Source organism: Bombyx mandarina, chromosome 11 (assembly GCF_030267445.1).
Source record: "Bombyx mandarina strain Sakado chromosome 11, ASM3026744v2".
Lineage (NCBI taxonomy): Eukaryota > Metazoa > Arthropoda > Insecta > Lepidoptera > Bombycidae > Bombyx > Bombyx mandarina.
In genome coordinates this window covers 44,602-69,857 of record NC_143218.1, presented here as the reverse complement: position 1 = coordinate 69,857, position 25,256 = coordinate 44,602, and the positions used below count along the sequence as shown (strand labels likewise).

At 40.6% G+C, this 25,256-nt stretch overlaps 2 long non-coding RNA genes across 2 annotated transcripts in view; one reads left to right on the top strand and one right to left on the bottom strand.

The window, feature by feature from the left end:
- The window catches only part of LOC149501868 (uncharacterized), a 56,876-nt gene that overhangs the window by 14,059 nt on the left and 17,561 nt on the right, over window positions 1-25,256 (top strand). The gene's annotated exons all lie outside the window — the stretch shown is intronic.
- Window positions 397-20,459, bottom strand: LOC149501872 (uncharacterized). The gene is made up of 2 exons (XR_016323824.1): window positions 19,543-20,459; window positions 397-2,608 (listed from the first exon to the last, which is right to left on the bottom strand). It is a non-coding gene; the product is annotated as an uncharacterized LOC149501872 (long non-coding RNA).

Here is a 25,256-nt window from a genome sequence, read left to right as displayed (position 1 = left end):
TAAGTTGATTTTATTTCAATACCTGGTTGTATTATTTCTGACTGATTATATTGTGCGACGTACAGGAACACTTTCCGTCAACATAATATGACCGAAAAACTTGAATATTTCTTATATTTACGTTTAAATTTTAATTTAAATAGCATATTTAGCTAGTTAATTACATATTCTTTGATACCAGATTAAATTTAAGCAATTTCATTTAATCCCAAAATTATATTTCCTGATCGTCACGGGGTCAATTTTTGTGAAAATCACCCACATGATAATTTTCTTGAGATTTTCAAACTTGTTTATGACCTTTGTTTTCTGGAAAACAAATATTTATTCGATAACTCAAAAAGGCTAAGTGGATATCACTTGGTACAAAACGATGTGTAAAAAAGAAAAGAAAACTTGTTTGGTTGTGCAGGCATAACTCTTCTTTATTAAACAAAAATTCTCTTAAGCAATACTCTAAATCTAAAAGATTAAAGAAAATCATAAAACTTACACAGAAAGCACAATATTCATTTAATATAAATAACTGTTAATAAATCAAAAACCACTTGGCAACTAATAAACCAGTCTAAAAATTATAAGCCAAAAAACTTTATTAGCACGATTAAAGTAGGCAACAAATTTGTGACAAACCACAAGCCATAGCTAACTATTTTAACAATTTTTCAAAAATGTATTGGGACGCTAAAGTTAGAATTTTGATTTCCTTAAGCTTGTCCCTCAAGGATTCCCTCGGGTGCATTTTATATATAGCACGAATAGCCCTCTTCTGCAGGATGAAAATCGTTTCGATATCGGCAGCATTGCCCCATAGCAAAATGCCGTAGGACAACACAAAGGTAGTCAATGAGTCGCATTATGCTCTGTAATTGGAAAACTACCTATGAAAATAACTGAAATAAACCAGATGTGCCGTATCTTCATTAGTATACGTTCGTATTTCTTTTACCGCAAACGCTGCAGAACCAAGTCTATTCGCTAACTTGCATATGTGAGGACCCCACTGCAGCTTGGAATCAACTGTTATACCAAGAAAAACTATCAAATCCACAAGCTCCAGTGTCTCTCCACTTACAGTAATATTAGTGTCTACTTGTCTAACATTAGGTGTGGTAAATTTTATACATTTTTTTTGTTATTTAATAACAGATTATTAACACTAAACAAATGTACCACGCGCGAGATAGCATCATTCACATCGTCATAATCTTCCAATTGTCGTTTAATTTTAAACCATAAGGATGTATCGTCAGCGAATAATACGACCTCGTGACGTGTTTCAATAAACTTTGGTAAATCATTGATATACACCAGAAATAGGAATTGACCCAATATGGAACCCTGAGGAACACCCATATTAAGTAAGACACCGGAAGATCTCTTTCCTTTAAAGTCTACCTTTTGGATTCTTCCGAATAAATAAGATTTAATAAGTTCTAATGAAACGCCCCTAATACCATAGTGGTGTAATTTCCTCAATAATGTATTATGTTCAACAAAATCAAAAGCTTTAGATAAATCGCAGAATACCCCAAGGGCATTATGCGATTCCTCTCAAGCCTGAAGAATATTTTTAATAAGATCTACACTTGCATCAGTAGTTGAATGACCTCTAGTGAATCCATATTATTTTTTTATGAAGCAGGTTATTGGAATTGAAATGGTTCGAAAGTTGTTCCAAAATAATTTTTTCAAAAATTTTACTCAATGTTACCTACATTGAGTAAAATTGTACTGAAATGGGTCTAAAGTTACAGGGGTCAAAAGTACTACCAGATTTAAACAAAGGTATTATTTTACTACATTTCATTAGATCAAGAAACACACCACAATCAATACAGTCATTAAATATTGTAGCAAGGTAAGGTGCGATTATATCAATAATGGATTTTATGACTGTAATTGATATTCCCCATAAATCACCAGTTTTCTTAATATTAATGAGCTTTAAATTATCAATTATGTCCTTTATATCAATATTCGTGAACTTAAAGTTAACATTGCATTTATCAACATGATCTTGCAGTAATGATTCGGCGACGGTAGGAGATGAAATTAAAGATTTTGTAATAGAAGCTGGGATATCAGCAAAGTAGCGCTCAAAGGCACTGGCCACTTCTTGATGAGAAGTTATTATTCTATCATTGATAGTCAAAGTTAATTCAGCATTGCTGTTTCTGACATTCCCAGTCTCCCTATTAATGATATTCCAAGTCAGTTTAATTTTGTCAGGCGCATTTTTTATAAGATTGCCTAAGTGCAATGACTTGGCCAATGTACAGACTTTTTTAAACAGCTTGGAATATTTACAGACATACTCATAAAATTACTTATGATTTTATGATTTTTTCATGATAAACATCATATATCTCTGCCTAATTTTGTGAATTCCAACAGTCGCCCATTTTGAATGACCTTTTATTATGTAAGATCAGAGTTTTAGAAGTAAAGATGACACTAAATTCAGATTTAATGCAATTAAATAAATCCATGTAGTAAACATTCTTCATTACAACATTCGAAATTTTTGCCAAAACTTTACCTCGAAGCTTCTTCATACGTCTAATATTAATAGGAACAAACGGTAGGTTTCTTGAACTATTAACATCTGTAACAGATTTAAATTTAAAAGATAATATTGTCCACTGTGGTCTGAACTTAAATGATTAATAATGTATTTATGTAAAGGTTTTACATTTGTGAAAATATTATCTATACAGGTTGCCGATGTGCTAGTTTTTCATATGGGCTCTGAAAATAAATTGCTAAGGTTATATGATTTTAACAATGTTCTGAATCTAATAGTGGCATTTGTATTTTCTAATAAATTTATATTAAAATCACCACAGATAAAAATATGTTTATAAGAAACAGAAAGCTTTAATAAAACGCGTTCCATTATATTTTCAACAGAATCATATAACGGATTCGGGGGTCTGTAGTCTGTACACACTTACAACAATGAATCGCTCAAGCTCTACACAGGCCATTTCAATAATCAGTTCCACAGAGAGGCTCACAATATTTCGACATTCCTTACATTTATAATCTTTATTAGCAATGATAAGTGAGCCACCTCGTATAGCATTCTCACTGCAGAAGGAACTCACAACCTGGTGATTTTTAAAATTAAAATTTAATTCATATTTTTTAAGCCAATGTTCAGTTACACATAGAATATTGACTTTATTATAATCTTATGAATGTTTGTTTGGCAAGGCAGGGCCCAACCTCGCCGGCGGCGTCGCGATGCCCCGTCCCCACTTAATCGTGTTTGTATTGTTTAGTGTAATATAAAAAAAAAAGTGTGTGTGTCCGCTCCGACGCACGACTGGAGTTTACTGGATATAAAAAATTAAACGAAACAATACGAGAAATAGTTCTATATTACGACAACACGATACACTACAGATTATTAACAAATTAACGAGACACAAAACAAACGACTAACAAATATATGAAAATACAATAATGAGAGAAACGCGCGATCAGTACGAGGCTTTGTGGCGGACTGCCGGCGCAGCAGCCCGGCGTCACCTGCGATAACGCGGCCGCGCGTTGGCTCCTGATTGGCGCGCGCACGCATCACGCAATCAGGAGCCAATCAGGCGCATAACGCATTTCGTGTGACATGCTAGTACGATTTTGGTCCCCATAATTTTCATACCCCGGGCCTATATATGTAAATCGATTCTAAAGGAGTAAACTCCAAAAACATATACATATGTAACCTCTATACGATTAATCCTTAAAGAGGTTAATATGTTATTTATATCATTCTTCTATAGATGACATAAAATAGAATTTCGATTATTGAAACATTAGAACATTAGACATATAAAGAGCATTTTTGCAATATTAAAATATAAAAAGATATAAAAATAATGGTGAAGCAATAGCTTTAAATGTTGTTTCTCTTTATAAGAGCAACTCAATTGCTATAGTTTTACAAAGCTAAACTGTATTTTGATTTAAATAAATAAATACATTATAAAACAACATTTCTACAGCTAGTTACCAAGAAAAATGAATAAATTGAAATTCATCTATAGAAGAATGATATAAATAACATATTAACCTCTTTAAGGATTAATCGTATAGAGGTTACACATATATATAAAATAACGCTCTTTGAGCGAAAGGGAATCCGGTTTCTATTCCGGAACCCGGCAGCGGAACCGTTTCAATAATCGTTCCCTCGTCTTTAAAAACGAGTGTTCGACGGGGTGACCCAAAGTGGCCTAAAGACGCCGCCGAGAGGTCCGCGAAGTTTTCTTTTCTGCCTGAGCGTTCGAGTTCGGTGCCGGGTCTGGTCGATGTTCGTACGTTATGTTCGTTTTAGCGAGTTAGTATTTTAATAGAATGCGGCCTCAAAAACTGTATATATTTAATATGACACCCGCGAAAATCGTCTTACGTTTCGGACTGGATCCGGACCCGCGTTCTCCGGCCTTCCGCGGATCTTCCTAGCCGTAAGGTCGTGTCGGTTTCGCTTCGTGCGCGATCGGCACGATTCTGTACGACCGCCGTTCAACGGTCAGCTCAGAATTGGCACGGACAAGGGGAATCCGACTGTCTAATTAAAACAAAGCATTGCGATGGCCCTCGCGGGTGTTGACGCAATGTGATTTCTGCCCAGTGCTCTGAATGTCAACGTGAAGAAATTCAAGCAAGCGCGGGTAAACGGCGGGAGTAACTATGACTCTCTTAGGGGCGATACGCATTATTTTAATTTCTCGATTAAAATCCAGTCGTCTTAATCTGGTGACCAGTGGCGCGGTCACCAGTATAGTGCACAGGACGTGAATGGCTCCGAGGCTGGCGGAGTCACTCACTATAAGTGTGAGAGACGATGTCCTGTGCCAAGTATACGTCCAACCCTAACGGGTTAAGTGAAATTAGTTGCTCATAACATGGACGGTGTACCTGTTTGCTCGTGGCTGGCTATCGAATGGACGGGACCAATACACCCCCCTGTTAGCAATGGGGTAAGAGAGAGCGGTCTGAAACTATGGCCGAGATCACGACGCCCCACTCCTACCCATAAACCTGCACGTGGTACCGCCGCACATTGACCGATACGGGAGGAGGGGCAGCACTTGAATCACGTAGTCTTGGTGTAGCCATTGCGGGACTACAGCCCTCGTAAGTGCCGCCTTAGAACGCAACGGGGCAATAGGTGGGCCGGGGCGCTAGCGGGGGGGAGTAATCTCCCCTGTTGGCGTGCACCGCACTGCTCCCTCTGGGGGCAGTGTTATCCGGAAATAGGTGGGCCGGGGTGCCACCAAAGGGGAGCAATCCCTCCTGATGATGGCGAGCACCGCACTGTCCCTTATGGGACGGTGTAACCCGGATGGCTGTACACGTGGTAAACACGTGACAGCAGCCCCGATGGACGGTCCGCGAGGACCGTCAATCCTAGCAGGTACCTTCGGGTGGGGCCTTGCGATACCTGCGGGCGAACCCTGTGGTCGGGTTTGCAGCCCGGCCACAGAGGGTTTTTCCTGTTGCAAAAAATCCATATAAGAAAACGAGACCTGAAGCCTCTGGCCTCCCGCTGGAGTCAGAGAGGACAGGCGATAACCCGACTGTGCGGGGTTCCGCCGGCGCAGTTCCTGTGGGTCAGGATGCGCCTGGTTGGACCTGCCAAATCTGCGAACGATCCTTTTCGACCAACAGGGGTTTGGGTGTCCACAAGCGTAGAGCCCACCCTGTTGAGACTAATACGGATGCCGCTCCGATGATGGTGAAGCGGCGGTGGCATGGCGAGGAAGTCGACCTCCTCGCTCGCACCGAGGCCAGGTTGCTCGCTGAGCGGGGTCAGTGCTCGGGTGGAGACCTCTTTGGCGCGCTTCCAGGGTTTGGAAGAACTCTGGAAGCGATTAAGGGACAACGGCGGAGGGAGCCTTATCGGGCATTGGTGCAAGCGCACCTTGCCCGATCTGGTTCCCAGCCGGGTCCCTCGTCAGGGGGGTGCTCGGCCGAGCCTGACTTCCGGCGGGCTTCTGGAGGTGAGGAGGCGGGCGAGGAACGATGCGCCGAAGACGCCGCTGCCTATGATCCATCCGCAGTCGGTCAGATGTCGCCCGATGCCGCTCGGGTTCTCTCCGAACTCCTTGAGGGTGCGGGGAGAAGACGAGCGTGCAGGGCTATGAGACCCAAGACTGCAGGGCGGCGAAACGATTTGCACGATGATCGGACAGCTAGTGCCCACAAAACCAATAGACAAAAGCGCAGAGCAGAGTACGCGCGTGTGCAGGAACTGTACAAGAAGTGTCGCAGCAGAGCAGCAGCTGAGGTGATCGATGGCGCGTGTGGGGGTGTCGGACACTTGCTCGAGGAGATAGAGACCTATTGGCGACCTATCCTCGAGAGTGTCCGATGCACCTGAGCCTACACCGGAAGCTCTTCACGCCCTAGGGCGTGCGGAGTGGCACGGGGGCAATCGCGACTACACCCAGCTGTGGAAGCCGATCTCGGTGGAATAGATCAAGGCCTCCCGCTTTGACTGGCGAACTTCGCCGGGCCCGGACGGTATACGTTCGGGTCAGTGGCGTGCGGTTCCTGTGCACTTGAAGGCGGAAATGTTCAATGCATGGATGGCACGAGGCGAAATACCCGAAATTCTACGGCAGTGCCGAACCGTCTTTGTGCCTAAGGTGGAGAGACCAGGTGGACCGGGGGAATATCGACCGATCTCGATCGCGTCGATTCCCCTGAGACACTTTCACTCCATCTTGGCCCGGAGGCTGTTGGCTTGCTGCCCCCCTGACGCACGACAGCGTGGATTTATCTGCGCCGACGGTACGCTGGAGAATTCCGCAGTACTGGACGCGGTGCTTGGGGATAGCAGGAAGAAGCTGCGGGAATGTCACGTGGCGGTGCTAGACTTCGCCAAGGCATTTGACACTGTCTCACGAGGCACTTGTCGAATTGCTGAGGTTGAGGGGCATGCCCGAACAGTTCTGCGGCTACATTGCTCACCTATACGATACGGCGTCCACCACCTTAGCCGTGAACAATGAAATGAGCAGCCCTGTGAAAGTGGGACGAGGGGTTCGTCAAGGGGACCCTCTGTCGCCAATACTCTTCAACGTGGTGATGGACCTCATCCTAGCTTCCCTGCCGGAGGGGGTCGGGTATAGGTTGGAGATGGAACTCGTGTCCGCTCTGGCCTATGCTGACGACCTAGTCCTGCTTGCGGGGTCGAAGGTAGGGATGCAGGAGTCCATCTCTGCTGTGGACTGTGTTGGTAGGCAGATGGGCCTACGCCTGAATTGCAGGAAGAGCGCGGTTCTGTCTATGATACCGGATGGCCACCGCAAGAAGCATCACTACCTGACTGAGCGAACCTTCAATATTGGAGGTAAGCCGCTCAGGCAGGTGAGTTGTGTTGAGCGGTGGCGATATCTTGGTGTCGATTTTGAGGCCTCTGGATGCGTGACATTAGAGCATAGTATCAGTAGTGCTCTGAATAACATCTCAAGGGCACCTCTCAAACCCCAACAGAGGTTGGAGATTTTGAGAGCTCATCTGATTCCGAGGTTCCAGCACGGTTTCGTGCTTGGAAACATCTCGGATGACAGATTGAGAATGCTCGATGTCCAAATCCGGAAAGCAGTCGGACAGTGGCTTAGGCTACCGGCGGATGTGCCCAAGGCATACTATCACGCCGCAGTTCAGGACGGCGGCTTAGCGATCCCATCGGTGCGAGCGACCATCCCGGACCTCATTGTGAGGCGTTTCGGGGGGCTCGACTCGTCACCATGGTCAGTGGCAAGAGCCGCCGCCAAATCTGATAAGATTCGTAAGAAACTGCGGTGGGCCTGGAAACAGCTCCGCAGGTTCAGCCGTGTTGACTCCACAACGCAACGACCATCAGTGCGCTTGTTTTGGCGAGAAAATCTGCATGCATCTGTTGATGGACGCGAACTTCGCGAATCCACACGTACCCCGACATCCACAAAGTGGATTAGGGAGCGATGCGCGCAGATAACCGGACGGGACTTCGTGCAGTTCGTGCACACTCATATCAACGCCCTCCCATCCCGCATTCGCGGATCGAGAGGGCGTAGAGGTGGGGTGAGTCTTCGTTGACCTGCCGTGCTGGTTGCAAGGTTAGGGAGACGACGGCTCACATCCTACAACAGTGTCACAGAACACACGGCGGCCGGATTCTACGACACAACAAGATTGTATCTTTCGTGGCGAAAGCCATGGAAGAGAACAAGTGGACGGTTGAGCTGGAGCCGAGGCTACGAACATCGGTTGGTCTCCGTAAGCCGGATATTATCGCCTCCAGGGATGGTGTCGGAGTGATCGTGGACGTGCAGGTGGTCTCGGGCCAGCGATCGCTTGACGAGCTCCACCGTGAGAAACGTAATAAATACGGGAATCACGGGGAGCTGGTTGAGTTGGTCGCAGGTAGACTAGGACTTCCGAAAGCTGAGTGCGTGCGAGCCACTTCGTGCACGATATCTTGGAGGGGAGTATGGAGCCTGACTTCTTATAAGGAGTTAAGGTCCATAATCGGGCTTCGGGAACCGACACTACAAATCGTTCCGATATTGGCGTTGAGAGGATCGCACATGAACTGGACCAGGTTCAATCAGATGACGTCCGTCATGGGGGGCGGCGTTGGTTGAGCCTTGCACAGTAGTCCAGCGGTAAGGGTGTAGATCAGGCTCGTCTGTTTCTCCCCCGGAGCTCGCTCCCTTGGCTTCCCTTATATTTAACATCAGAAACAGACATTAAACATCTACTGATCCAATTTCGCCGGCGTTCGGCCACGATCGGGAGGGTGGGAATCTCGGGGGTCTTCCGATCCTAATCCATGATGATTACGACCTCAGTCACTAAAGACGATGGCATGATGATCCGGCGATGAAAATAGCCAAATGCCTCGTCATCTAATTAATGACGCGCATGAATGGATTAACGAGATTCCCACTGTCCCTATCTATTCCACTTGTTAACGAAGTTGACACTGCTAACGAAGGCATACCGTTCGTGCAGCACGGCTACTTTGCCGGTGTTGGCGGGCGTCCTGCCGGCGGACCTGGAGGTAACTCGTGCTGGACGGAGGATGCGGGAGTGCGAAGGATTGGCGCGGGAGTTGGCGGCGGAGAGACGACGGCGGATCGACAGTGATGTCTTGGCAATTTGGCAGGACAGGTGGGTGTCTGAGGGTAAGGGGAGGGAACTGTTCAAGTTCTTTCCCGATGTTGTGGGCAGGAGGAAGGCAACGTGGATAGAGCCGGATTATCAGACCTCGCAGATCCTCACGGGACATGGGATCTTCAATAAGCGGTTGGCGGATATGCGACTGAGGGAGGGGCATGCTTGCGACTGCGGGGCGGTTGAGGAGGACAGGGACCATGTCCTGTGGGAGTGCCCTCTATACGACGAAATCCGGGGCAGGATGTTCGATGGAATCTCGCGGTCTGAGGTGGGCCCAGTTTACCACGCGGACCTGGTCAGGGACGAGCATAACTTTCGGCTCTTGCGCGAGTTCGCGCATACATGGCACACGGCGCGCACTGCGCGCGAATCACGAGGACTGCCTGGCGACGAAGAATGTGGGTGATGTTAGCAGCCCCAGAACGGGGAGAATGCTAGTGGAGTGAAGGGGACGGTGTTAGTTTGTAGAACCGATCGGTACCTTGGTGCCGTGAAGTTCATGCTTCGGTCCTAATAACCGCAAGGTTGGTGGGACCATGGGAGGTGGTGGGAATGTCCCTATCTATTCCGTCGTCGGCCTAGGTCGAGGACAGACGTGTGAATTGTTTTCCACTGTCTAATTAAAACAAAGCATTGCGATGGCCCTCGCGGGTGTTGACGCAATGTGATTTCTGCCCAGTGCTCTGAATGTCAACGTGAAGAATTCAAGCAAGCGCGGGTAAACGGCGGGAGTAACTATGACTCTCTTAAGGGCGATACGCATTATTTTGATTTCTCGATTCAAATCCAGTCGTCTTAATCTGGTGACCAGTGACGCGGTCACCAGTATAGTGCACAGGACGTGAATGGCTCCGAGGCTGGCGGAGTCACTCACTATAAGTGTGAGAGACGATGTCCTGTGCCAAGTATACGTCCAACCCTAACGGGTTAAGTGAAATTAGTTGCTCATAACAGGGACGGTGTACCTGTTTGCTCGTGGCTGGCTATCGAATGGACGGGACCAATACACCCCCCTGTTAGTAATGGGGTAAGAGAGAGCGGTCTGAAACTATGGCCGAGATCACGACGCCCCACTCCTACCCATAACCTACACGTGGTACCGCCGCACATTGACTGATACGGGAGGAGGGGCAACACTTGAATCACGTAGTCTTGGTGTAGCCATTGCGGGACTACAGCCCTCGTAAGTGCCGCCTTAGAACGCAACGAGGCAATAGGTGGGCCGGGGCGCTAGCGGGGGGAGTAATCTCCCCTGTTGGCGTGCACCGCACTGCTCCCCTCTGGGGCAGTGTCATCCGGAAGTAGGTGAGCCGGGGCGCTACCAGGGGGAGTAATCCCTCCTGATGATGGCGAGCACCGCACTGTTCCTTATGGGACGATGTCACCCGGATGGCTGTACACGTGGTAAACACGTGACAGCAGCCCCGATGGACGGTCAGCGAGGACCGTCAAGCCTAGCAGGTACCTTCGGTGGGGCCTTGCGATACCTGCGGGCGAACCCTGCGGTTGGGTTTGCAGCCCAACCGCAGTGGGTTTACCTGTTGCAAAAAAGTCAGATAAAGAGAATAGACCTGAAGCCTCTGGCCTCCCGCTGGAGTCAGAGAGGACAGGCGATAACCCGACTGTGCGGGGTTCCGCCGGCGCAGATCCTGTGGGTTAGGATGCGCCTGGTTGGACCTGCCAGTTTTGCGAACGATCCTTTTCGACCAACAGGGGTTTGGGTGTCCACAAGCGTAGAGCCCACCCTGTTGAGACCAATACGGATGCCGCTCCGATGATGGTGAAGCGGCGGTGGCATGGCGAGGAAGTCGACCTCCTCGCTCGCACCGAGGCCAGGTTGCTCGCTGAGCGGGGTCAGTGCTCGGGTGGAAACCTCTTTGGCGCGCTTCCAGGGTTTGGAAGAACACTGGAAGCGATTAAGGGACAACGGCGGAGGGAGCCTTATCGGGCATTGGTGCAAGCGCACCTTGCCCGATATGGGTCCCAGCCGGGTCCCTCGTCAGATGGGCGCTCGGCCGAGCCTGACTTCCGGCGGGCTTCTGGAGCTGAGGAAGCGAGCGAGGAACGATGCGCCGAAGACGCCGCTGCCTATGATCCATCCGCAGTCGGTCAGATGTCGCCCGATGCCGCTCGGGTTCTTTCGGAGAAGACGAGCGCGCAGGGTTATGAGACCCAGGATTGCAGGGCGGCGAAACGATTTGAACGATGATCTGGCTGCTAGTGCCCACAAAGCCAAAAAACAGAAGCGCAGAGCGGAGTACGCGCGTGTGCAGGAGCTGTACAAGTGTCGCAGCAGAGCAGCAGCTGAAGTGATCGATGGCGCGTGTAGGGGTGTCGGACACTCGCTCGAGGGGATGAGAGGCTTATTGGCGACCTATCCTCGAGAGGGTGTCCGACGCACCTGGGCCTACATCGGAAGCTCTTCACGTCTTATGGCGTGCGGAGCAGCACGGGGGCAATCGCGACTACACTCAGCTGTGGAGGCCGATCTCAGTGGAAGAGATCAAGGCTTCCCCCGCTTGGACTGGCGGACGGTATACGTCCGGGTCAGTGGCGTGCGGATAGTAATACTGCTCAGTACGAGAGGAACCGCAAATTCAGAAATTTGGATCATGCACTCAGCCGAGCGGCCGGTGGTGCGAAGCTACCATCCGCGGGATTAGGCCTGAACGCCTCTAAGGCCGAAGCCAGCCTAGCCAAATCCGGCAAAGATATGCTTACTGTGGAGCCCCGAGAGTCGGGAGGCTCTAAACAATGTGACTTTACTAGTGGCGTTTCGCATTCAAAACGCGAGACGCGACGTCGAAGCCCATTTGGATCGCGGAGATCGATACTATCGGTTTTTTTCTTAACACGTGCATCACGGCTCCGAAGGTCCGGATATAACTCAGTTCGATGTCGGGGCTCGGAATAGTCTGTAGACGACTTCCGTTCCTGGTGGGGTGTTGAGCTCGGTAGAGCAGCGTCGTGCTGCGATCTGTTGAGACTCAGCCCTGGTGATTCGTTCGAGGACGATGAACTTTACTGTTTGCTAACTCAGTCTGACGACTGACTGAGTGCGTGAGTTAGTTAGTTAGCGTCCGTCTGTTGTATATGTATTCTGTGTTGTGTCTTGACATACAACCCACACTTACTTAATAAATTAATTCAATTTCCGAACTAATGAATGATGTTCGTAATAAAAATGTGTATGAAACAAAAGAAGATTAAAATTATTAAAAAAAATTTACATATTATAATAAAATATTATTCACGAGATCAATGGTTTGTTGAATTTTAATACGCGAACTGCCACCCTCTAGGATTTGTACGTCGTTCTTTTTAATACAGGAACTTACATAATTTACAATAATAACATTCTTAATAGTGTTTTGTTATCAAAGTTATGGTAATTTACGTTCTATGAAGCAATTTAGTCTTAAAATCACTGTTGGCAAAGGACATGGGCCATTTTCGGCCCAGCTACTCGTGTTCTCAAGGACACGAATGAAATATCTATAGAAAAAAAACATTTCATTTTACATACTTATTATAAAATTTAAGGTATTTTAATGGTGGTTGTAAGGTCCCCAGTGCCGGGCGGCACTATAAGCAGTCCGTAATTGAATGGACAGTTTATTTCCAATCACAGACAGTACAACAATATTTAGAAGAAAGAGAAATTACGGAGTACAGAAGGCACAGATAAAGCGGTAGCAAGTTCAAAAACAATAATACAAAATAGATGATAGCAATAGATCGCTACAAATCAAGAGAGTACGCGTAAGTCGAGGAGTGACACAGTCTTAGCGCGGCATTGATCAAACCCGACTGACCGCGAGCGGCGCGGCGGTCGATTCGTGTCGCAGGCGACGACTAGTACGTACGTAGTTATGTATATAGACGAGGTCTTTGCTGCATATTAGCGGTTACGCCCGACTATGCTTGTGTAAATAATATAACTTACAGTAGTGTTGTGAATGTATGATTGTTTGGCGTATTTGTGTACTGTATGACAGTGTGTTATAGAATAATAAAATAGTATCACATTAAGAGTTACGAACTTATGAACGCTATCCCGGCAAAATCATGTGAATCATAAAATATAAAATGTAATTATTTTAGAAAATGGGCGGTAGCCGTTCTAGACGGTATGGTAAAATATCCGGAATGTACGATGGATACTTCCAAACGAAATATTTCTATAATGTTTGCTGCGACGGCGGATGGTACTCTGTTAACTACATATAATGACGTTTACAAGACAGAATTTATGGACAACGTGGTGCGAAAATGGGCCTGACTATACGCGATATACCTAGTCAGGTCATAAATTCTGTCACATGTTTAATGTAAAATAATTGAAACAAGTTTATTCATTATGTAACCATTCATATACCAAAATGAACTTAATAAAACATAGATTCTTATGACACTAAAGTTTATTCAAAATGACCTCCGTGATTTTGAATACAGGCCTTCAATCTGCGCGGCCAGTCGTCTATCGCAACACGAACGAGGTCCATGTCAATATCGGCGGCTGCCTTAATCAAGGATGTCTTGAGTGACTCCAAATTGGGATGAGGCTTTGAGCACGCCTTTTCCTCCAAGTGTTGCCATATCTTGTAATCTAACGGATTCAAATCTGGACTGGAGAAGGGCCAGTCTTCGTGCCGGATGAAGTCGATTTCACGCGCTGCCAGCCAGTCTTGTGTGCTCTTCGCTCTATGAGCTGGCGCCGAATCTTGTTGGAATACCCAGTGCCTGTTATTGAACATGGTATGAGACACAGGTTCCACAAGGTTCGTCAGGACTGTATTTTGATACACAACTGCATTCGTTTTTACACCTTTCTCACAAAAATGTACCTCTGTTAAGCCCCAATAAGAAACTCCCAACCATACCATGAGCGAGGATAGAAAATGACCTCGTTGGACACGCGGAATACGGTTGCTCGCTTCTTCACTACTGTGTGTGTACACCTTATCATTTTGTTTGTTGTAGCTCTCTTCTACGGTAAAATTTTTTTCATCTGAAAAAAGAATTTCCCGATATTTTTTCCCGCGTACCGCTTCAACAAAGCGCGGCATCTCTTCAGTCTCAGGTCCATTAGACGAGCATTCAAACGATGTCCTGTTTTTCTTCGATATGCCCGAAGCCCTAAGTCTTCATTTAACACCCTTTTCACCGTGGTTCTGCTTAACGCCATCTGAAGGGCCAACAGTTTCTGCTTACGTTTGGGATTTCTTTGAATTCGCGCCTTCACAGTTTTATCACTGCTGGAGTCCTAACAGACCGAGGGCGACCACTTCTTGACCTGTCATCTACACTAGAGTCTTCATTGTATCGTTTAATGGTACGATAAACAAATCTTTTGGTTCTATTCAAATTTTTCAGTATGTTAAAAATTTGAATTGGCGCGTAACCGCAACGATGCAACGCAATAACTGCAACACGGTCTTCTTTAAGCCTCCACTCCATATTTAAAAAGGAGTAAAATTCTAAAAGTATACATTTTTATTTCATGAACAATTCGAAATTCGAATTCAATAAACTTTTTTGTGGCCAGCATTCTAAAACAAAAGTATTTACTGTGTGACAATACTTATGACCTGACTAGGTAATAGGAGTAAATCTGGTTGGTTCGACTCGACAGTTTTCCAAGACTGGTTTAAATCATACCATGGGCAAACAAACCGAATGGTCCAAGTTTGGATTATAGGCGACAATCTTTCAAGCCATCTTAATGTTGATATAGTACGTGAATGCGAAGAACATGTAGGTACCCTATATTTATTAGTTTTTTTAAAACCTGAATATTTTTATCTTGTGACAACCCTGACTGCCATTTCTATTTTGTTTGAAAAAGTCTAAAAGGGCGGGTAAATTTGCCAAATCGTAAATATTTCCTTTGCTAGTCGAGATTAACAAAAAATTTTAGTATATTTTACTGTGACCAAGCTATGGCAAGCTATGGCAATGACAGCAGTAACATTTTATAGTAATCTATATATTAATACGTGAAGCAAAAACTTTGTATCCCTTTTTACGAAAATTGCGCGGACGGAGGAGTATGAAATTTTCCACACTTATAGAGAATATAGAAAAGAAGTGCACAATGCTAATGTTTTTTTAAAATAATGCATAAAAGATACATTAAATCAATAAAGAAAACATTACACACACTACACACCATGTATTTGACGCACACACGCATGCATACTATTTATTGTCAAACTTTTGTTCTGGACGTCTGTTGTCAATTGAGAATAGATTAAATATTTATTAATATTTTTTTATAGTTGGTGAAATTTGTGATGATAGAAGTATCAAATACAATCATAATAGTGCACAAACTTACAATTCCTATTAATTATAGTCGAATTTCGACTACTGCGGGACCTCTAGTTTCATTATTTCATTCAAAATTTGGGTATGGCAATCTTACCACAAGTAATGGTTAACTTTGCCATTTTTGTTTTTGGACTTAAATATCAATAATATTTAAGAAACAATAGATATTTGATTACATTTCAAATATGCATAAAATACACTATCAAGCTGATTAATTGCTTTTTATATTCTCAGAGATTTTGTAAGAAAAACCTTTCCAAACTTTTTATCTGCCATAAAGTGGCAAACTTGCTAGGTTTCACGGTAACTAATAATTAAAAAGCGTTGAGGAGGTCTGATAATACGTCCGGAACGTGTTGTTTTAGGTAATTGACTAATATCTTTCCTTTTTCAGGTATCACAGTGTTTTACTTATTAAAAAAAAAAAGTAATTTTTGAGAAAAAAAAAAAGGCCGCTGAGTTTGTTCGCCGGTTCTTCTCAGGACTGTGGCTTTTTTTGGAACCGGTGGTAGAGTTAACGTTGTTATTTAAGTTTTGACATTCAACAAGTTTGATAAACTGACATCTAAGTTGAAATAAATGATTTTGAATTTGAACTTTGGAGACTGGAACTACAGGTTTAGTATGTGCTCCCGATTTCTCCTGAATGTTCCTTCAGGGGACTGAATAGTATAACTACGAGGTTCGTTTCTGCTTGTTTTATACTATCTGGAACCCATGAACTATTGGGCTTGTGTTTGAAATATATTTTATCACCCACTTGTAAATCTGACAACTGTTTGTTTATTATAATAAATGTTGATTATTTTTCTGATTTTCAATATTTTTAGATAATGTTTTAATATCGACTAGTGATTGTCTGCGACTGGTACTTTAGTTACTTAAACATCTAGACATACATAGTTGTGCTGGAGAATAGGGTAAAACCCCCAGAAGTCAGCCCCGCACCAGTACTCAGCCTTTATGGGTTTTATTTTGGTATAAATAGTGTTGAAATGGACTTACACCATTGAAATAACGTTTAAACAAATCTATGCTCTCTTGTTGGTTACTGTGCACATCTAAGAACCGATAGCGTGACAGGTTGAACCTCTGTACTCGTTCATTTCCACTGCCGCCAACGAAAGGACAGGATGTGTCACTTTTGCTATTTTTTCGTAAGGAAACGTGTTCGAGGTTTTGGTAAGTTTTTCTATGAATTTGTTCTAATTGCTGGTAGATTTTTATGTTATGTTGTTGTATAATGTTTTTCTACGATAACATTAAGCATTAGAGGCATTTTATATGTTTATTTCGTTTCAATTTAGGGGGCCGACTTCTGGGTTACGATTTGTTAAGGTTGATCCAGAAGTCAGCAGCAAGGGGCTGACTACTGGTTTTTTACGATTTTCTTAGAATTCGTCGAAATTAACACAGAGAATAGTCCTTGTTATTTGCTTTGGATTGAATATAACTCTTAGATGACCAAAATATTATTTTACCAGTAGTCAGCCGTGTATAAAAGTAAAATATATGCTGAGGGCTGACTAATGGACTATTAACTCCTATAGTCGGCCGTTAGTTCTATTGTGTAATATTGAACTTTAATGCATTTTAATAAGGATCAAGTTAAAATCTTATATTCTAGAGTTTCATAATGTCAAAACGACCAATCCACCAGTACAAAGAAGAGCAGTTGTCATAGGCTATGGCCGCGATCAGAAACGGGATGAAGATTAGAGAAGCTACCTAGTCGAGTTTTTAGCGTACCACGAGGTACTCTACAAGATCGCCTGCATTTAAGAGTCCCAGAAGCACCTCGTAAAATGAGAGCAGACTTAGTACTTACCAAAGACGAAGAAACTGCCTTGAAAGACTGGTGCATTGCTTTGGCAGAATGTGGCTTCCCTTTAAATGTGATGATCCTTTATACCGTCCATAATATTATTTCCAAAGAAAACAGACCTGACCCATTTGTAAATAATAGGCCAGGGAAGAAATTGAACTCATTTCTTAAACGAAATCCGGAGTTAGAGAATCAAAATCGCTATCGATGTTTTAAACAGAGCAAAGAATGTGGTCGGTACTGAAAGTTTAAATTCTACAGTAAATTCAATTAGCCAGGCCGTCCAAATCGATACCTCAAAATCTATTGATTCTAAAAATAGCGTCAGAATCAGTTGAAATTCTTCATGTTAGTTTGCCAATTATAGGGGATTGCACATTGGACAATAATTTCATTAATTTAACCGAAAGTGAAGTACCCTTAAATGACTTCGAATTCATAACAGACTTTGAAGTCTTGCAACAAAATCATGAAGTCCAGGAAACAGGAGCATCTGAATTTAATACGCAAGAAGATATAAACTGCGTCGAAGCATGTTCATGAACAGAAAAAGAACGAAATATTGATTAAAAAGCAGAAAAGAATGGAAGCTAAAAAAGACTGAAGAAGAAAGACAAAAGAAGGAAGAAGAATTACAAAAAAGGAAAGCTCAAAAGTTTTTGATGTCCAAAAAAATATAAGTAAGAAGAAAAGTACGACATGCACAGTAAACAGAATAAGATGCGATTCGTGTGAAGAGGAGTTGACTAATGACACAGATATAAACGACTTCAAAAATATTGATTGTGACAATTGTCCTGCGTGGTATCATTTAAAATGAACTATATTTGCAGGTGAAGACTACGAAAATGTCTATAATAAAGAATTTGTATGTCCAATGTGCAATAATAAGTAAAAGGCTGACTATAGGGTAAGACATGGCTGACTTGTGGAGAAATGAGGCTGACTACCGGTAAAAAGTGCCATATTTTGTTTAATATTGATTTTTTACATAATTCTATCAAAATAAAAAAAAAAATTGTATCTCTTTAGTAAATTTAATAAACAAACTTTCTGTAAAAAAAATTTTTTTCATTTAAAGTCTTTTATTTTTAAAAATACAGGTGAATCAAGTTAAGAATCCCACTAAAAGGCTGACTACTGGGTGTTTTACCCTAACCACTTTGTTTTGGTGTATTCCTGTACAATGAAAACTTTCTGGAGCAGCATTAATACCAAATGGAAGTCGGGTAAATCTGTATCTACCAAAAGGAGTAATGAATGTACAGAGCTTTGATATGGTCTCTGTCAGACGCATCATCCAGTAACCTTTATTAGCATCTAAGATTGAAAAATATTTTGCACCTGTGAGATCTGACTTTATTTCATCTACCTATAGTAGGAAATTGGTAATGAGACCTTAAAATTGCCTGATTAAGTTTACAAGGGTCTATACATAATCTTAATGAACCATCTTTTTTGATAGTAATAACTAAAGAACTTATCCATATAAGCCATAAGTAGGCTCTTCTTCTCGACAAATAACACCATCCTTTTCTAGCTCATCAAGTTCTTTTTTCAATCTATTCTTTAGTTGAAATGGGATGCATCTGCATGCATCCACAGAAGGTTTGCAATCTGGCTTAAGTTTTAATTCACACTTAAAATCTTTTAGACAACCTAGTCCTATAAAAAGTTCACTATAATTATCTAATATTTGACTTGGGACGAAATTGACTTTATACAGCCTCTTATTAAGATTCATCTCTTTACAACTGTCTCGACCTAGAACATTTTGTGATACAGATCAACAATGAGAAAAGTAATAACTTTGTGCATTGTGATATACTTTTAAAGTACATTGACCTACTGTGGGTATTATTTCACCACTGTTAGATAATAATTTATGTATACTCTTTGATATACTGTCTAAGCGACATCCTAACTGATGAAAAGTTTTTAAATTCAACATATTAGTATCGGCACCTGTGTCTAGTAGAAAAGTAACATTATGACTATTAATCTGCCATGACTCTTGTTTACATTATTGACATGAATTGTTCCCATATGTAGCCTATTATTTGTGTCTATATTGGGCATATGACTTTCAGTTTCTACAAAATTGACATTTTTATTCTTACATGCTACTGCAAATGATTTGCCACAATTTTTACATTTTACTCCTAAGGAGGGACATTTATACCTATGTACTTGTAAGCACCTACCACATTTTTTAGTTACTTGGTTATTTGACTGTTGTCTGGAACTAGATGTACGTCTGCTCTGGCTTGACTGTAGATCTCTTGCATGTGAAGTACTATTTGACTGCCTTTGTCTTCTATAACTGGAATTAGACTGGACCTGCCCGATGAATGAAGTTTCTTCCAATAATTTAGCTTGTTTCCTGGTCGTCTCCAACTGCTTGGCTAATTGAACAGCTTGGTCAAGTGTCTCCGGCTTTTGTATAAGATTTTTTCTTTTATGTATTGGTTTTTTGCATGTAGATTCTAGCTAAATATATCTCTAATTAGGTCATCTTCTAATGAATCAAAGTTACATCGTCTGCCAATATTTTTTAAATCTGTTACATAGTTGTCTATCGATTCTTCTAGATATTGTCTTCGATTAAATAGTTATGACGTTCCATTGTCACATTTATTTGAGGAATGATGTGATTACTAAATTTCGACGCTAATTCTTCAAAGGATATTGTATCAATATCGACATTAAATGAATAAAATATCACAAACGCGTCTTGTCCAATTAATATATTAAGATGGCGACTTGCGTTGATCACATTCATCTTCCAGATTATTAGCTCGCATGTATATTTTAAGTTGAGTATACCAGTTTTTCCAAGTTAAGGGCATGTTCGAGCTTCTCATATATCTAAGGGTTTGAGCCCATATGTGACTGATGTAGCATTAAGTGACTTGCGCGGCCCTGTCCGCCATGTTGTGTGTTTTCGACTTTATCCATTTTGAACATAATTTCAGGGATATTTTTGTATTTTAAATATTATTTTCCAAATTCCTACTTCTGACACAATATGAAGCCAGAGGATGGCCGGGTTGTAGCTATATTTTATATTAAAACGACATGAGCTCTGTGTGCCAGTGTGTGCGATTGTTTTAATGGCGGATGTAGTTCTAAACTAGTCTCAAGTAAGGGTGTCCGATATATTAGTATTCACTGAGATATTCGTAATACAGCTTGTATTCGTGTATCGGTAATCCGTCGAATTTGATATGCTAATATTCCGTATTCACTTATTCATAATATTAGCCAACTCACATCGGTCGCGTTGTATCTATCCACAGAACGCTGTTACTTCTAGCGAAGTATCTATCACACGAAAATATACTGGCATACGCCGTATGTGTCTCGCGGATATCTGTCTATCACATTCATAACAATACTACATGCGCTAAGAGTAAGTGAGATAATCTACATGTTTATATACTGAGCAATGAAAATAAGTACATATCACTATGAGTTTAAGGACTATTTTGTATTGCACTTTTTACATGTCAAAGATGCTAGTGGGAATTTTTAAATGCATTCCTTTTTAATGTTTGAACCTTCATTTCTTGATTCAACTAAAGATTCTACTCAAGGCAAAATAGTAAATTTTCACATTTATTGGAATACAATCGGTGAGCTTTATTTTCATTATTTTCATTTTATTTTCTGTTTCCTTCGAATTAGTTGGTTTTAAAACGATAATTTGAAAAACGAAAGTAGGTAGATGAGATTGTTTACCAATTTCGTAAATACAAATATTTTTACACAAAATGTAATACTGCCACTACTAAATTAAGTGTTTTTACGTAATAAATTATGATGACAATATTTTTGCGGTGGGATTTAATTATCTTCTAAGAACTTCTCAAAATATAAATAAAAGTTTGATTTTTGAATCGAAATGACTTTCTAAGCAAACGGTTCATATATTATAACTGTGTGTACCTACTAGCTACCTCAGTACCGTATCAGAGGATTTTTTTCGAAATCTGGAATACTCATTTCTGACCGACGTACCAGTCTTTCGGTAGAAAAAGTAAAAAGCTGATGTTTTTATGCACCAATAAGAAATAAATAATATTACTAACTTGTTGTTTATATTAATGTACAATGTTGACCAAATTCTGATTTAATAATAATATTCATAATATGTACATAAATGACTTGTAAAATATTTAGTATGTAGTCAAATTCCTAGATACAATATACTATTTATATTAAATTAATAACTAATTTATGTGTATTATAGATCTATGATTATTAACTATTTCACGAATACCGTACTAGGTTTAACTCGTTTACCCGTTTTATCGAAGTATATTAAGATGTCAGGATATTCACGTATTAGTTAAGGTATTATAATATTACATCATGATATATTCGTATTCGCTAATATTGACAAATATCGGTATTAACCATCTTTAGTCTCAAGTCTGGCAGCAGTGTGACCAGATTTTATTTGACGAATCTACTGCTTGTGGAGGTTCAAATCTACTAAATTCTACGAAAAGAGAACGAGAAATACTCAAAATCTATTACCGTAAAATGGGGCGATTAGGGACAAATTCCAACTTTATGACCAATTTTAAGGTAGTTGTTGATGTATATAATGCTATATCAGGATCAAAATGATTGAGTCTTGGGGGCATCTTTGTTGTCTAATTTAAAATTATGCATCTAACATTCCAGTTTAAGCAAAAAATGCAAAAATAGGTGTAATCCCTATTTACCCGAAAATTGCGGTTAATTGGGACGAAATGAGAAATTTGCTAGGGTTGGCACTACTTTTATTTTTATATATAGTTTTAATTTATTTATTTATTTAGTTGCACCAATAAAGTGATCATCAATAAAAAAAAATTAAAAACTGACAAAAGTACATGGCAGACATCACCTCAATTATAGGTGCAATCGACAGTGCATTAACAACAAAATATATATATATATATTTATTATTTATACATATATAGTGGGCTTTCTAGAAACGGTTTATATTTCTCCGTACTTGGTAAGTACTTAGGTACTGATATTTCTATCTGGGTTAAGAGATTAGGTGTGTCGGTTATTCCATGGATTAATCAGATGAATACCCCCACTCTGAACAAATATTAAATATTTTATTATGTATTACCTAGACATTTTTGTCCACCTTGAGATTTCATTGATCTTGTTACATGTCTCTGCAAAATCGACTTACTTATATTAAATGGCTTATCTATTTCAACTAAAGACTTATTCCCAATTTCGCTTCGAATAAACCAAATTTTTACCAACAAACTTAAAAAATATTGTTATAACTACATAGACAACCCTACAAACCTGTACCTATTCATACTTAGATCGTTTCCATTTCACGTATTCTCATCCCAATTGACCCCTTTTTCGTTGTTATTTATACCTAAGACGTCCCCCAATATCCCCAAAAACAACAGATTTTTACATGTATTTTTATTTAATCAAATACATTAAAACCAATAACAACTGAGACTTACCTTTAATATATATGCTGGTTCAAACACTAAATAACGTTTATAAATCATAGTCGTCTTCTATTATTATCAAATAAATAAAAGAGAGCAAAGTTTCTAGCACTAAAATAATTACCACCACAGAAAGTTAATTTGAAACGCGATTTTTATAAGTTAACAGCTATTATCATGCATATTCAGAGTTGTTTTGTGAACTTTCAACATTCTACTATTAAACTACAAGAAATGGAAGATTTTGCAACGAATATAAAACTTATATTGAGTGTCGAAAGATTTTCCCGGTTTTTTCCCGATTCGCCTCTCAATCCCTAATCGCCCCATTTTACCGGTATACTTTTTTGCTGTCTGTCGTGTTACAATGTAAAAACATGAATCTTCTTGATTAAACAATAAATAATAAAAAGAAGCCACAATTAATTAAAGAGACCAATGTTCTTTTTTTTAAATTAAATACTAAATAAAAATATAATTAAAAAATAAAAATAATAAAATGAAACTTAAAGTTAAAATTCTTCTCTTTATATTAGGTAACATTTTCATAATTTGTTTTGAGTCCATTAACTTGATAATACTATGAAATGAAATGAGATGATATGGGATGAAATATAATCTCAGTAAAATGGTGGTCATTTACTAAAAATTTTTTAGTGGACTTTTTGGAGGATCCCGAGAAGTTACGTCAAGCGGCTTTGTTTCATTTTCCCACATTTGTGCACTTTCACAGATATTAAACCACCGTTGTTACACATTTAAACCTGAAGAAACACTAAATAGACAAAATAAAACAAATCACACAACTTCATTCCTCGCGTTCCCGCCAAAAAGTCCCGCCCTAGAAGTAATAGTGTTCTGTGCATAGATTATACACTTAATAATAATATATTTGAGATAGATGCGCAACTCTCAAGGTGAATGAAGTTAGCCCCTCAAAAAAATTTTTTTTTCCTATTTTATACTTATTTTCTATTAATTCGTTTGTTCATCATTTGTTCATGATTGTTCACTGTTAATAATTGTTTGTTCTGCATTTATTTATTTAAAAAAAATATTTAAAAATATACCTACAAGTTAGCCCCTCTAATGCAATTTTTAATATTTTTCATCCTTAATGACTCGTAAATATTCATTTTCGATTGTTCTTATACAAAACACGTTTGTTCTCTTTCGAAATTACTCGTTTTTTGTTTAATTTACTATTTTATTAGTTGAATAAATGTATACAAAATATGTGTACTGCGCATGCGTCAACTATAATGCCTAAACTTTATACGCGGTTTTAATCGTGAAAAAAAAAACAAATATAAATCCTGAAGGAGCAATTAATTGGTATACAGTTTAATTAAAAAAATTAAAAAATTAATAAATGAAATAATGTGCATTGGCGTTCTTCTTCTTCTCCATCGCTCCCTCATTGCTGAGGATCGTGACTCCGTTTTAGCCTGTCTACTGTCAGCCTCCATCGGTTCCGGTCAGTTGCCTGGTGTAGTGCAGCGCTAAGTGGTCCGCTGGTTTGCTCGGAGATCTGGTCGGACCAACGTTTGGGGCTCCGGCCTCTAGGACGTTTTCCTTCTACTTTCCCAGTGACCATCAGACGTTCCAAGTTGTCGACACCTCTGCGGGCAACGTGGCCAAAGTGGCGTTAAGTTAGACCAAATACATTTTTTCCATCCTCTTACCTATCGTATTAAAATGTTATTTTACTAATGTTAGGAATATAATTTCGACTGTGTAAAAAAGTTATTATAATGTATACCTATATTATCTCTTGAAAGATAAATAATGAATATATTTACTTATTTGTTTATATTACCTATGTGAACTCCCTATCTTTTTATACCTTCATAACGATAAGTAGGAGGATGGAAAAAATGTATTTGATCTAACTTAACGCCAATGCACATTATTTCATTTATTTATTTTTAAATTTTTTAATTAAGCAGTATACCAATTAAATGCTCCTACAGGATTTATATTTGTTTTGATTTTCACGATTAAAACCGCGTAGAAAGTTTAGGCATTATAGTTGACGCATGCGCAGTACACATATTTTGCATACATTTATTCAAATAATAAAAATAGTAAATTAAACAAAAAACGAGTAATTTCGAAAGAGAACAAACGTGTTTTATATAAGAACAATCGAAAATGAATATTTACGAGTCATTAAGGATGAAAAAATATTAAAAATTGCATTAGAGGGGCTAACTTGTAGGTATATTTTTAAATTTTTTTTAAAATAAATAAATGCAGAACAAACAATTATTAACAGTGAACAATCATGAACAAATGATGAACAAACGAATTAATAGAAAATAAGTATAAAAAAGGGAAAATAAAATTTTTTGAGGGGCTAACTTCATTCACCTCAACTCTCATTTTTATTTTTGCTTTAGTTAGAGCCCAGGTCAGCAGGCGTCGCTGCTGTC